The 15700-nt window shown below is 37.4% G+C and overlaps 1 long non-coding RNA gene and 1 gene segment (V, D, J or C); one reads left to right on the forward strand and one right to left on the reverse strand.

Moving 5' to 3' along the window:
* LOC144293017 (T-cell receptor gamma chain C region 5/10-13-like) overlaps positions 1-15700 on the reverse strand; it is a 43964-nt gene that overhangs the window by 20926 nt on the left and 7338 nt on the right.
* LOC144293020 (uncharacterized) overlaps positions 13281-15700 on the forward strand; it is a 75372-nt gene continuing 72952 nt past the window's right edge. Inside the window, exon 1 of one of the 4 annotated variants that reach the window (XR_013360462.1) lies at positions 13281-13731. This is a non-coding gene — a long non-coding RNA (uncharacterized LOC144293020). The remainder of the gene's footprint in view (positions 13732-15700) is intronic. The other 3 variants (XR_013360460.1, XR_013360459.1, XR_013360461.1) reach the window with 3 other exon arrangements.

Consider the following 15700-nt stretch of genomic DNA (forward strand, 5'->3'; position numbering starts at 1 on the left):
GATTTAAATGATATCTTGAGGCAAAAGAGGAAGTTTTAGTGCCATGATTAAAAGCAGAAGCATTGTTTTCTGCATGAGGAGTAATACCAATTATGAGCTATTACTAGTTAAACATTCAACTACATAGGATATTTAAAAGGTCAGACTACAAAAAAGTATATGTTCTGAATAAAAAGATGGCTGAAAGCTTCCAAAAGCATATATTGGTGTACACTATGCCCTTTGGAACAAACCAGTATCTATTGGGTCCCAATCTTTGCCATAGTAACTAGCCATGTGAATTTAGGCAAATCACTGAACTCTCTAAGCCTCAGTTTACCCATCGGTGAAATTGGGATAACATTTTCCTGTACAGCACTCTTAAGGATTGAGAATAAGGACAGAAACAGGTATCTGACTTTCAATAAATATTAACTATAGTATCATTGTCTTTAATGGGATGGTGTGAGGCCCCTTTATCAAATTTTCCACAAAACTAATATATATATTTTATAGGCAATAATTATTTATTATATACCTTAAGAAAGCAAAAGAGCTCATGAGTCCCACATTCTGTGTCTCTGGCCACAGACCAAAAAACATGGGGCTCAATCAAGCCACAATCTAGAATATTTATCCACAAGGCTACAAGCTTATGAGTGTTGGGACTGTGTCTTGTGCCCCCAGTTAGTTATCTCTAGCATCCAGGATAGAAACTGTCTTCAATAACTGTTTACTGAGACAATAAATGAACAAATGAGGATGTTTACCATGCAGACAGACTCTTTTCATGGATTCTGGGTCTGAAATGGTTTAATGAGCTCACAAATTCCATTAAACTCTATCATCTCTAGATAGTAGCACGAGACTCAAAAGAGTACAAATTTTGACTGATCTCAGCCAACCTACTAAGAAGCTAGAGTCGTAAGAATATGGTGACTTATGTTCTATAGCCATCCACTGCTCTATAGTCATCCACTGAAGAATTTTTTTGCACTGCTCTTAAAGATGAGATCAAAAGCAATCATACATGTTTTGCAGATTATTAGAGAAAGGAACACTATTTGCCAAAAAAAAGGAACACTTCATCAAAGTATTTCTCACTTAAAAGACCATCTACAAGATAACCAACTTGAACCAAGAGCTTACACAAATAGTTCATACAGTCCTAGAAAGATTTTAATTTCAAGGCTGCATTTATACCTTTGTGTGTATATTTTCTAAAAGTAGAATTTCAATCTGCTTGCAAGCAGGGAATTAAAAACCTTGTTTACGAAGTAGTTTTGTATCCATATATAGAGACCAGTTCCTGAATAATTTTTGTCTGTATGCTGAGGTGATCCTACATTGTTTTTTTCTAAAAAGCATCTCTCAGTTTTTCACTCACAGAATAAAAAAAGAGCAAAGTTACTCACCATGAGGAGTTACTATAAACCTGGTAACTTCTGTAAATTTCTTGATCCAACCTGGTCAGATGTTACCACACTGATTTGAGCTTCTACAAAAATGTCTACCTTCTCCTGATCTTCACTGCATGGCCAGTAGGTAGAAATCTTGCATTGGCAATTGATCTTTGAATTTATTAAAAGTCTTGAATATAGGCTTCGTAACATCTGATATATTCTAAGTTTTCCTCAGATTAACTGACCCAAATGTCTGTTTTAATGGAGTCAGTAAACACAGAAAAATGCTGATCAAAAATGGAGGCAATGGGAGCAAATAAAAAGGAAGAGAGAAAGATATATATAGATAGAGAAAGAAAAAAGAAAGAGAAGAAAGAAATAGAAGGAAAGAAAGAGAAAGAAGAAATAGGGACCAAGTGGTCAACCAACAACTTGTCTTAATTACTGGGAACAGTGTTCATAGAATTAAGATATTTTGATTTGCAGGTGTTCAAGTGCGTGAAGCTGCTCAGAGATGCATCAAAGGAAAAGCCCTCTGTTCTTACAAACACCAGGCCTGCTATGTCAGCAATGTGGGATTGCATTTCCGAAAGAGGATATGCTTCATAACTGAAAAAGCAAACATGCCAACAGAAATATACTTGAGAAACATGAACAATGTTTTCCATTTTCACCAAGACACTTTCACCATTTGGAAACACTAATCTATAGCAGGACAAGCAAAAATGAAAAATAACTTCCTTGATGACAATATTTTCCTGGAATGAAAAGAATTTTGTAGAAGTCTAACACCCATAGAAAAATAGATTCCTTATTAAAACTGAAAATAGAAAACAAACCCAGTTCTATGATATGTTGAAACAAGAAGCCTCTTGGAAGCTATTCTGTGAACTTGGGAAATGTAAAGCCCTGCCTCTGTGGATAACTAACTTTGGACAAGGCATTTGAATCCCTGGCCCCTTACATCTCCATTTGCTGAGTGGGCATTGGGCTATGTTCAAAGGGCCCTTCCTGATCCAACAGCTAATGATTCTAGATAATAGCAGGTGGCTTCATCAAACTTGATGACATTGAGGATTATGATGTAAAAGACTCCGTTGTCTTTCTTACTCTGTGTTCAAGCAAGAATTGGGCTAGTATTGCTTGTTATCTTGGATGAGCCATTCAGGATTTATTTCAAAGTCTCTCTTCCTTTTTGTTGATATCACTGCACAATGGCCATCTCCAGGGAAACCCTTGAGAGCTTGCAACCTATATGCAAGCTTCTGTCTGCTGTTCTGGTGAAGGAGACTTGATCCTTAGAGAATCTCAGTTTGCTATCTTTATTTGGAAGCCAAAGGAGAGAATTCAGAGAAACTTGAACAAGTTGACAGTGGGCATTAAAACAGTGAACAGAGAAGAAAGGGGTATAGACAACCAACAAACTCAAGTGAAAGATAATTGTACATCCATGGGATTGGCATTGCTTCTGGCTAGTCAGAATTTTCTCCAGAGGGGCTTTGAATCAGGACTGGGGAGGTGGGGCACGTGAGTGGCTCAGTGGTTGAGCATCTGCCTTCAGCTCAATTTGTGGTCCTGGAGTCCTGGGATAGGAGTCCCATATCAGGGTCCATGCAGGGAGCCTGCTTCTTCCTCTACCTACGTCTCTGCCTCTCTCTGTGTCTCTCATGAATAAATAAATAAAATCTTTTTAAAAAGGAAAAAAAAATGACTCAGGAGGTAATGATGGTCCTTGTTTTTCAGAGGCAAAGACAGGTGAGGAAGATTTGCGTTAGAACTATGGAAAGAGTGTCCATGTTATTTTTATTATGTTCCTGCTATAAAAAAAAAAAACCATCAGATCCTGAAAGATCGCACCAAACAACCATGTTATAATAATTCAATGTTATTTATCTTCCTTTGGGGGGCAACACCTTCACAGTTTTCCTTTATGTTTTGCTTCAAACACGCCTATCCTTAAATTCTTTTTCTCTCTGAGATACAGACTTTTCACCATATTTGGCAAGAGAGTAGGGAGCTATAAGGCTATCATGAAAATTGGAAGAAAAGACTTATTATAGTATATAATAACAATGAGAAAATAATCCCACAATTTTATGCAGAAATAGATATACATTTTATATATCAATAGTTTGAAGAAAGTTCACAAATTTGGGGGGATGTTAACAATTACTGTACTTTTTTATTTAGATGCTCTGACATTACTATACTCTGCTGTGAATGAAGAAATCTCTTGAAGAAAAAGAATCCTTTGTTTTATTACCCTGGACTCTTCCAGTTCATGATTCTTAGGTTTGCAAAATAATGCTAACCTTACTGTCATTTGGAGAACAATGTAAGATGTGACTTTCCAAGAGTCCCTGAGCTCCTGTGTTAGCTGAGATGGCTCAGTCAAGCATTTTAGTAGTTATGGGAAAGGACACAGTGATGTGTTGACCCTGTGCTAGATAGAACTGTCCTGTATAGAACCTTCTGTAGTCCCCAGAAACCCTATGAGATTTACTGACTTTCCTGGATTGTGGTGCCAGTTAAGTGGCTGAGCAGATATTCAAACCTAGGTTTATATCACTCCAAAGGCCTTGTAGTTTCCATCATTCATTCATTCACTGAAAGTCAGCACCTCATTGCGCACACTGGTATGAATTGCTTCCCAGGAAGCTTCTATTGGTGGAGAGTTAGAGAAAATTCACACTTCCAAAGCCAGCCTAGTCCCCAGAGAGATAAGGATAGAAGACCACAGCTTTGTAGTACAACCTGAAATCTGGCATTGTGATGCCCCCAGATATGGTTTTCTTTTTTAAAATTCCCCTGGCTATTCGGGGTCTTTTCTGATTCCACACAAATCTTAAAATAATTTGTTCTAACTCTCTGAAGAAAGTCCATGGTATTTTGATAGGGATTGCATTAAACGTGTATATTGTCCTGGGTAACATTGACATTTTCACAATATTAATTCTGCCAATCCATGAGCATGGAATATTTTTCCATCTCTTTGTGTCTTCCTCAATTTCTTTCAGAAGTGTTCTATAATTTTGAGGGTATAGATCCTTTACATCTTTGGTTAGGTTTATTCCTAGGTATCTTATGCTTTTGGGTGCAATTGTAAATGGGATTGACTCCTTAATTTCTCTTTCTTCAGTCTCATTGTTAGTGTATAGAAATGCCACTGACTTCTGGGCATTGATTTTGTATCCTGCCACGCTACCGAATTGCTGTATGAGTTCTAGCAATCTTGGGGTGGAGACTTTTGGGTTTTCTATGTAGAGTATCATGTCATCGGCGAAGAGGGAGAGTTTGACTTCTTCTTTGCCAATTTGAATGCCTTTAATGTCTTTTTGTTGTCTGATTGCTGAGGCTAGGACTTCCAGTACTATGTTGAACAGCAGTGGTGAGAGTGGACATCCCTGTCTTGTTCCTGATCTTAGGGGAAAGGCTCCTAGTGCTTCCCCATTGAGAATGATATTTGCTGTGGGCTTTTCATAGATGGCTTTTAAGATGTCGAGGAATGTTCCCTCTATCCCTACACTCTGAAGAGTTTTGATCAGAAATGGATGCTGTATTTTGTCAAATGCTTTCTCTGCATCCAATGAGAGGATCATATGGTTCTTGGTTTTTCTCTTGCTGATATGATGAATCACATTGATTGTTTTACGGGTGTTGAACCAGCCTTGTGTCCCAGGGATAAATCCTACTTGGTCATGGTGAATAATTTTCTTAATGTATTGTTGGATCCTATTGGCCAGTATCTTGTTGAGAATTTTTGCATCCATGTTCATCAGGGATATTGGTCTGTAATTCTCCTTTTTGGTGGGGTCTTTGTCTGGCTTTGGAATTAAGGTGATGCTGGCTTCATAGAACGAATTTGGAAGTACTCCATCTCTTTCTATCTTTCCAAACAGCTTTAGGAGAATAGGTATGATTTCTTCTTTAAACGTTTGATAAAATTCCCCTGGGAAGCCATCTGGCCCTGGACTCTTGTGTCTTGGGAGGTTTTTGATGACTGCTTCAATTTCCTCCCTGGTTATTGGCCTGTTCAGGTTTTCTATTTCTTCCTGTTCCAGTTTTGGTAGTTTGTGGCTTTCCAGGAATGCGTCCATTTTATGTATACAATGGAATATTACTCAGCTATTAGAAATGACAAATACCCACCATTTGCTTCAACGTGGATGGAACTGGAGGGTATTATGCTGAGTGAAGTAAGTCAGTCGGAGAAGGACAAACATTATATGTTCTCATTCATTTGGGGAATAAAAATAATAGTGAAAGGGAATATAAGGGAAGGGAGAAGAAATGTGTGGGAAATATCAGAAAGGGAGACAGAACGTAAACTGCTAACTCTGGGAAACGAACTAGGGGTGGTAGAAGGGGAGGAGGGCGGGGGGTGGGAGTGAATGGGTGACGGGCACTGGGTGTTATTCTGTATGTTAGTAAATTGAACACCAATAAAAAATAAATTAAAAAAAAAAGAGATAAGGATAGAAGAGAAAGTGACCTTGGGTCACTTGGGCTTGGATTAAGTAGTCAGGAGTTAGACTGGATTAGAAGTTTGTTGTTGCAATGTTATCAGGGTTGAAATTTAATGCTCTAGTTCTACTTTGTCTTTGTCTCCTTAGTTGTCATTGAGTCTTCTCTTTTTTCTGCTCCCCAGAGGAAGTCTGCCTCTTGAAGCTCTTTAACTATTATCCCCTATTATTTTATTCAGGGTTTGCTGGTGTGATGGTGAAAGGCCAGGGAAAGAGACATTATCTGATATATTAATTACGTCTCTATTTTAAGCAGATATAATGAAAATATGTCCTAAGGATGTGGCCTTCACAAGTATTCCTGCCCCCTTTTCAGAGGTGGAATATGTTCAATACTTGTCTCCCTCTCCCACCTACTCCAGGCCATGGTTTTCATGCCCATCCTTCTGCAGAGGGAAACCTTGTTACTTTTGGACATAGGGGAGATGTTCCTTGCAAAATCTCAGTGGTCCCCACCTTTGCCTTCCCTCAGCTGCAGTGAGATTCCACCAGCACCTTTCCTTGCAATGAAGTCACTTTTTCTTACAGTAGCAATGGGGTAGATGAGGTCTGGGTGGATTTTAGTGGTAGGTGTTGTTCTTCTGCAGTACCAAGGGGGAAGCTCCCTCTTGATTGTTCCTTATTTTAACCGCAAGAATTTTGTGGGGCTCATGGAGAAGATGATTAAAAGGTGCTAGGAAATATGATTGATATGGTCCCAAGGGTTCTCACTCTCCCACTAGTCAACTGAGCTCTTATTATTTAGTTAACAAATTCAACTTTCATCTGTGACCAGATGAATGTGTTTGACAAGGTCTGTGCAAGGTGAGCAAATGCTCACCTCCTGTTTTTCCCCTACAAGTGCTTGTCTGCCTCCAGTTTTTGTACAATCACACACCCTACAACTTGAGTTCTCTGATGGACTCAAAGTGTTACGTTTCATTCCTGCTCTTTGGGATACTATTGTAAAATGGCAGCAGTGCCATTTCCAGCTCTCTCCATCTCTCCACCTCTATAAAAGAGGACATGCAGGTCCTCTTCCTTTTTTGTTTGTTTGTTTTTATATTTTCCTTATATTAAAATCCTACAAAAAACAGAAGGGTATTAAATTTCAGGTAACTGCTGCCTAAATTCTACTATTTGTCTTTCCCATTTTTAATTAGGTTTCTTTTCTTTTTTTAATAATAAATTTATTTTATATTGGTGTTCAATTTGCCAACATACAGAATAACACCCAGTGCTCATCCCATCAAGTGCCCCCCTCAATGCCCGTCACCCATTCACCCCACCCCCCCCGACCTCCTCCCCTTCCACCACCCCTAGTTCGTTTCCCAGAGTTAGGAGTCTTCCATGTTCTGTCTCCCTTTCTGATATTTCCTACCCATTTCTTCTCACTTTCCTTCTATTCCCTTTCACTATTATCTGTATTCCCCAAATGAATGAGACCATATGTTTGTCCTTCTCCGATTGACTCATTTCACTCAGCATAATACCCTCCAGTTCTATCCACGTTGAAGAAAATGGTGGGTATTTGTCATTTCTAATAGCTGAGTAATATTCCATTGTATACATAAACCACATCTTCTTTATCCATTCATCTTTCGATGGACACTGAGGCTCCTTCCACAGTTTGGCTATTGTGGATATTGCTGCTAGAAACATCAGGGTGCAGGTGTCCCGGCGTTTCATTGCATCTGTATCTTTGGGGTAAATCCCCAACAGTGCAATTGCTGAGTTGTAGGGCAGGTCTATTTTTAACTCTTTGAGGAACCTCCACACAGTTTTCCAGAGTGGCTGCACCAGTTCACATTCCCACCAACAGTGTAAGAGGATTCCCTTTTATCTGCATCCTCTCCAACAGTTGTGGTTTCCTGCCTTGTTAATTTTCTTTCCTATTATTGAGTTATAATATTTCTCTCAATACTCTAAACACCAGTCTTTTCCCTACTTTGCCTTTTGGAAATATTTTCTTCTAACCTGTGACTTTTCCTTCCATCTTCTTTCCATTTTCCATTTTTCTTTTTCTTTTTTAGTCTTAGCAGAAATGCTAATTTTGAGAAAGTGCATTTTATCAAATATTTCATTTAAGATCTTGCTTTTGGTGTCCTATACGAGTACTCTATGTCTAACCAAAGGTGATATAGATTTGTATTTTCATCTGGGAGTTTTATTTTTTTAATTATATATTTATAACTTAGAAAGTGTTCTTAATTAGTTTATGTATATGGTGTTTGGTATCGATAGTGTTGTTCTGGTATTGTTTTGTTTTTCACATACAGGAACAATAGTTCCAATACCTTTTGTTGAAAAGTCTATTCTCTGTTCACTGGATTTCTTTGGCACCATGTTAGAAATTAGTTAGCCACTTCTGTGTTTTCCTACTTTTTAATTCTTTACCTGTTATCTATGCATCCATAAATTCACCAATATTCCACTGTCGTGATCATAAAAGCTTAACAGTAAGTGTTAATACTCTTTTCAAACTGGTTTGTCAGTGGTATGTCCTGTTCCTTACCCTATGAATTTTGCAACAGTTTACTGATTTCTATGAAAAGTCTTCCTGGGATTACATTGAATCTACTTACCCTTCTGAGGAACTTTTGACATCTTAAATATATGGAATCTTCCATCTATGAACATGGTATACCTCTCCATTTATTTAGTTCTTCTTCAGCTTCTGTCATTAAAGTTGTATTGTTTTCGGCATACAAATTCTTCATATTACTGGATAAATTTTTCACGAAGTATGCTATTTGTTTTTGATATTGCTATTGTTGCTATTGTAAATAGTACTATTTTTACAATTTAATTTCCAATTGTGTTTGGTTGATATATAATTTACAGTTGATTTTGTATCTCATATCTATTTTATAGTGGATAGTCCTCCATTGTGTCAAGTGCCATCATTTATTAAACCCATCTCCTATGTCTGGACATTTATGTAATTTCACATTTTGCTGTTACCCAATGAATACCTTTGTGCATATATACTTTCAAAGTGTTGAAATTATGCCTTCAGAGTAAATTTCTGAAAGTGTTTTTGCTAGCTTGATAAGTAAATGCATATGAACTCTCATTAGATATTTCCAAATACCCCCATGAAATGGTTGTGTTTTGCATACTAACCAGAAATATATGAGTGCCTGTTTTCTTTTTTTTTTTTTTATTTTTATTTTTTTTTTATTGGTGTTCAATTTACTAACATACAGAATAACACCCAGTGCCCGTAACCCATTCACTCCCACCCCCCGCCCTCCTCCCCTTCTACCACCCCTAGTTCGTTTCTCAGAGTTAGCAGTCTTTACGTTCTGTCTCCCTTTCTGATATTTCCCACACATTTCTTCTCCCTTCCCTTATTTTCCCTTTCACTATTATTTATATTCCCCAAATGAATGAGAACATATAATGTTTGTCCTTCTCCGATTGACTTACTTCACTCAGCATAATACCCTCCAGTTCCATCCACGTTGAAGCAAATGGTGGGTATTTGTCATTTCTAATAGCTGAGTAATATTCCATTGTATACATAAACCACATCTTCTTTATCCATTCATCTTTTGTTGGACACCGAGGCTCCTTCCACAGTTTGGCTATCGTGGCCATTGCTGCTAGAAACATCGGGGTGCAGGTGTCCCGGCGTTTCATTGCATCTGTATCTTTGGGGTAAATCCCCAACAGTGCAATTGCTGGGTCATAGAGCAGGTATATTTTTAACTGTTTGAGGAACCTCCACACAGTTTTCCAGAGTGGCTGCACCAGTTGGCCAACATGCATATGAGAAAATGCTCTGCATCACTTGCCATCAGGGAAATACAAATCAAAACTACAATGAGATACCACCTCACACCAGTGAGAATGGGGAAAATTAACAAGGCAGGAAACAACAAATGTTGGAGAGGATGCGGAGAAAAGGGAACCCTCTTACACTGTTGGTGGGAGTGCCTGTTTTCTTTCACAGCATTGCCAACAGAGAGTATTATCAAACTTATATTCTTGCCAGGCTTAGGAGTGAGAATGGTACCTCAGCAGTTTTAATAGAAATTTATGTTATTATAAGTGAAGTTCATCAACTTGTATAAATTTAATAGCTATTTGTATGTTTTTCATGAATTGAATTTGATGTTTTTTGCCATTTTCCTATAGGATAATTGAAATGTTTTACTTCTATTTTTTAAAGATTTTATTTATTTATTCATGAGAGACAGAGAGAGGGAGACAGAGGCAGAAACACAGGCAGAGGGAGAAGCAGGCTCCATGCAGGGAGCCCGACATGGGACTCGATCCTGGGACTCCAGGATCACGCCCTTGGCTGAAGGCAGGCGCCAAACCACTGAGCCACCCAGGGATCCCCTACATCCATTTTTTAAATGTATTTTTATATTAGGCATAGTTGACCATTATGTGCTAAGCAGGTTGTAAATATTTCCTCATGGTTTGCCATGTGTCATTTAATTTATGCTGCTTTTGCCATGCAAATTTCGTTTTCATTTTCACAGAGTAAACTTTATCAATAATTTCTCTTATTACATCTTGAATTTTAGCTATAAATGCAAACTCATTCTCTAACTATTTTGCATAGGACAGGCTGTCCAATTTTTTTCTGTAGGGTCAGATAATAAATATTTAGGCTTTGGGCCCTAATGTCTCTGTTGTGAATCCTCACATCAGCCATTGTAGCACAAAACCAGTCATAGACAGTTAGGAAATAATATGCATGGCTACATTCCAGGATTGTCAACAGGTATTCTACTAAAAATGTGTGAAAGGATAAGTTTTCCATTTTCACGTATTTCTATTATTTAAAATAAACAAAGAAAAGAATAAGTTCTGAGTTTTGTTTCACATTTTGTCATATTATGTTCAAATATGACATAATAACCCATATAAGCAATACGAAGCCTCAATATAGTGAGCAGGAGACTCCAAGCCCTTGTAAGAATTTTATATGTATTATTTAAGTTCCTCCTCTCAACAGTCCTTTAAGGTAAATAAAATTGTATTTTTCATTTTTCAAATGAGGAAAATGAATCAAAGAATGTTAAGTAATTTATTCAGAGTAAGACAGTTAGTATGGAGAGGATTGATATGTAATAAAGGACCATTGACAACACACTGAGAAATAGGTAAACATAAAATGAAAATAACTATCAGTCACAGTATATCATGCTAAGGCATTAATTGTCAAACATGTTCTTTAGAGGGCCAAATGGTCAACATTTTGGGCTTTGTGTGTGTCTGATACAACTACTTAGCACTTCTTTGAAATGCAAACCAGCTACAAGCAATTTGTAAGTATATGGTCAAGGCTGTGTTTCAATAAAACTTTATTTATAAAACTGGGGCTTGCCTGGCATGGACAGAATTTGCAGACCCCCTGTTCTATGGTAACTATTCTCAACATTAAGGTTGATTGTAGCTTTTTCTTTTTTTTCAGGGAGTTACAAAGTAGTTATAATATTAGATGGGAAAATACAAATATGTTATAATTTGAGTGTCATATATATATATATAATGTTATGTTTACATTGTTATATAAGTAATCTCATTAATAAATGTAAAACCAAAAATTCTTGGATACAGGTGTGCTAGAAATACTGATTCCACTGTTGGACCTACATCTTGATCAAGCCCTCTCTTGGGGAGACATGTTCTGGCCATCAGAGTTTAATATTCACATCTTAGAAGTGCCCACCAAGGCCCAAATCTGAAGAAATTTTCTCTGGCTGTCACTAAATTTATGAATTTTATATATAATTCTTCCAAAAGAGGTTTTAATGGCTACATAGTATCCTTTCACTTCTAAGCCACACAGATAATGTAACCCTTTCCATACTGCTCATCACTGTAGTGTTTCATGGCTGTCATGTGTTGAAAAGTCAGGGTGGCTCCATCTCTCCATGTGGCCAATTCAATCCATTCTGCATTGCTTTTTAAGGATTAAATAAAATAATCTGTGTAAAATACTGTGAGAAGTTTAAATCCTTCTTTTCATTCACTTATTTCTTAGAGGATTCATTGTTCTCTGATTCCGTATTTCATTCAGGGATCTTCCTATCTTTGTGTCTGTAGATGTATTAGGGGACAGGTGAGGCCCTGTTGAGATCCAGGCCCTAAGGTTTGCTCCTGTTGGGACCCACCCCACATAAGAATCAGGATGGACAGGGTGTGGGACACATGAAACTTCATTTGCCCAATGAGAAGATTCTGACTTGCCTGTGGCAAGAATTCATTCTGCTTTCATAGAACCACTGCACTTGATAGCACCATGTGATTCTTAGAATGAGAAACAGAATGAGGGTGTTGTCATGATCTCAGGAACCAGAGTTAAACTGTATGCATGGTGATTATGTGGTCAGATATCGAGTTACCAAAAGTATGGAGTTTTTCTGAAATAAAGAACTTACCTCAACATTTGAGAGTTGACTCTAAGGAGGTGAGGGGAGAAATTTTATAATTTCACACATTACTTGTGTGTCTCACTATTTGTTGAAAATTGGTGACTATCCAGGTACTAATTACAGAATTTTATTCTCAATCATGATTTTTAATTTTATTACTTCATGAAAGACCTTTATCATCTTTTCTTTACAGATAAAGGGAGCATATATGATCCTTCTTTTAACCAACTGAACCTCATTCAGGTTTTTTAGTTTTCTTTGCAGAACCCTGAAGAACAAGGTCTTAGCAGCATATCTACTAAGTTGCAGCCACCTGATATGCTAAGGGTCTTGTTCCGGTGAAGTAGTGTTCTTTTGTTCTATTTTGACTCTGCAAATGGAGGCAGGTACTGCTTTGACCTACAGGATTTCTATCTTGGTTTCTCCATTATCCCAATTAGCTACAATTTACTTAGGGATAAAATAATCTGTACATTCCTTCAGTATGGCAACAAGATGGCAATGCATGGAATTTTTATGTTTGACTGATCATCCTACCTCTGAAAAACTGCAAAGGTCATGAATAAAATTACAGAGTAATAATAAGAAATATTCATGTAAACTGCATATTCCCTTTCTTGTCTTCATTTTTAACTATTCAGGTACTAGAAATCTCTTTCCTCAGTGCATTAACAGACAAATGGATTTTCTTTGAACTGTTCACTCTATGTTTTCAGAGGTCCCAGATGGCCTAATTTAGTGGGAAATCAATTCAAACTACTTTAATTTGTACCATAATTGCTGATATCCCATGGAACTCACTGTGTGACAAGATCTTCAATGTCTTCCTGTAAAGCCCAGGAAATACTGCAGAGGGAGAACCTCAGGCTGCACACCCAGCTGTGCAGTCTCTGTGGTTGCCCATATTGAGTGGAATGTGGGTGTGCCACATCTGAAGGTGGTTTTTGAGCAGCTTTTATTGGCGACTCTAATACTGTGGGTCCCAATCCAGTAGGCACAGTAACATATGGCCTCATCTTGTTTCCTTAACACATTTATTGTCAAGGTTGAAGTGGAAGCTTGTTGTTCTTCCCACTTAAGGGACCATAAGGAAGCTTTGTTGAGACAAATGTTAGATATTCTATCCCTGATCTGCTGTCGGTCCCAGTGAACAGCTCCTTTGTTAATGTCCTCAGAGAAAACCTTGCATGATACGTGGGCATGCTCATCTCTTGCTCTAGAAAATGATATTTCAGGTTATTCCATCTTTATCTGCCCAAGGGCAACTGCAAGCAATGATGAGAAATTCCCAAGAACAAATGATATGGAAAGAGGCAATAAGAAAAAATTTCTTGAGTCTCTTCTGTAGACTGAAGTGCCTGGGGGACAACTCACAAGACCGAAGGGTTGAGAAGATGACTGCTTCCAGAAGTGGCATCCAGTTTGCCTGGCAGACTCCCCAGCAATAAGGTAAGAAGAGAGGTGCCTGTTAAGACTTGTCAGGACAGCAGGAGGGTGGGACTGGTTCGGGGTTCTTAGAAGAAGTGGTGGCTTAGACAATTCCCTAGGGTTCTTTATTATCTGTCACAGATGTGAGCAGTTGTGTGCCCCATGACTGCTGGGCACATAGGGTAAAAGGATTCTTAATCTGGAAAGAAACTCCTGGTAAATGTGTCTGTCTTGTATGAGGCAGATTATGTTTTTCATACGGACTCAGACATTCCCATGCAGGAATCCCATACTACAGAAACACTGCTCAGTAACATGCGGACAGTTCTGCTGGATTCAGCCTGTATGTCTAACTGTCTCTGATTTGCTGTTATTCAGGACTCAGATGGGAAACCTGACCTTACTCTTCTGTCACACAGCACAATAGAACAACAATCAGACCCTGAAATATCTCATTGACACTATTGAATACGCCATGTACATAAGGACTGGCGTTTTTTGTGTTTTTTTAAAGTAGATTGAGATGTCACCAGGCAGATTAGGACTCAGAGAAATCAAATTTGATTTATCATCCATGTCCCTCCAAAAAGGAACTAGACCACAACTGCTGGGGATACATGGGTCAGAGCAGTCTCTGGAAATGAACTTCTATTCATCCTGGTCTTGCAACTGTCTCATGAGCATGATGTCACCAGCAGGATCACTTTCAAAGCAATGTTATGTGTATTATGTAATGATTCACTTTATAATTACTAGACAACTAATGAGAAATTTGGACTTGTTATTTGTCAGGCAAAGTTCTAAATGTTTTATTGTACAATTTTATTTACTCCTCTCTGCAGTCTCATGTGATACCTGTTATGTTTAATCTTCATTTCACAAATAAGGAATGTAGCCCAGAGAAGTGACTCATGCAAAAACACAGAGTCAATACATATGAGAACACATATAAGTACCAGTAGATCCTAAAGAAAATCTGAGCTAAATGAGGTATAAAAATTACAACGCAAGACAACTATCTTTTACTTTGATTTTGAATTTTCTCTATGTATTTGTAACTAGAATTGGGATTCTTGGCATTTTATATGTAAATATATGTCTTTAAGTGAGATTTACATATCTGACATATATTCTCCTCTTTTGGTCAAATCATTCTTGTGAGCAATATTCCAGGTCTTTAAATAACATATGAGAATAGTATTTTTCATGACTACATATAATTAAACATCCTCCTTTACTATTTAACCCACTTAGTTAACTTCATATATTGAAAATTTATCAGGGCCTTACCAACTTTTCATGAATATTATTATTAATGCCCTATGAAATTCAGCACCTCCTATGATTCATACCCCTTTGGATATGGGGTGAAGCATTTAATGTCTCCTTGACTCAATTTCTATATCTATAATTGCTGAAAGAAATATTTTTCAAAATTGAGAAAGTTACATTATCAGTCTGAGAATGAACATAAAGTTTATGCACCTACCCATTTCTACTCCCTTTCCTTCCAATCCCTTTCACTATTATTTATATTCCCCAAATGAATGAGACCATATAATGTGTGTCCTTCTCCGATTGACTTATTTCACTCAGCATAATACTCTCCAGTTCCATCCGCACTGAAGCAAATGGTGGGTATTTGTCATTTCTAGTGGCTGAGTAATATTCCATTGTACCACTGAGGGGGGCACTTGACGGGATGAGCACTGGGTGTTATTCTGTATGTTGGAAAATTGAACACCAATAAAAAATAAATTTATTATTAGAAAAAGGAGGGAAAAGTTTATGCACCTGATAAAAGATAATAAATTAGATTTTGTGCATAACAATATTATATCTTTCTAAAGTTTTCAAGTTACATTTTTATTATTATTGAAAAAGAAGAAAAATGACCTTCTGAAATAATATTTTCTTTGTAAAAATTATTGTTCTTACTTTTATTTTAAATGTATAAAATCAATAAGTGAATAAGGAAGAAAACCCATCA

This window comes from Canis aureus, chromosome 21, assembly GCF_053574225.1.
Source record: "Canis aureus isolate CA01 chromosome 21, VMU_Caureus_v.1.0, whole genome shotgun sequence".
NCBI lineage: Eukaryota > Metazoa > Chordata > Mammalia > Carnivora > Canidae > Canis > Canis aureus.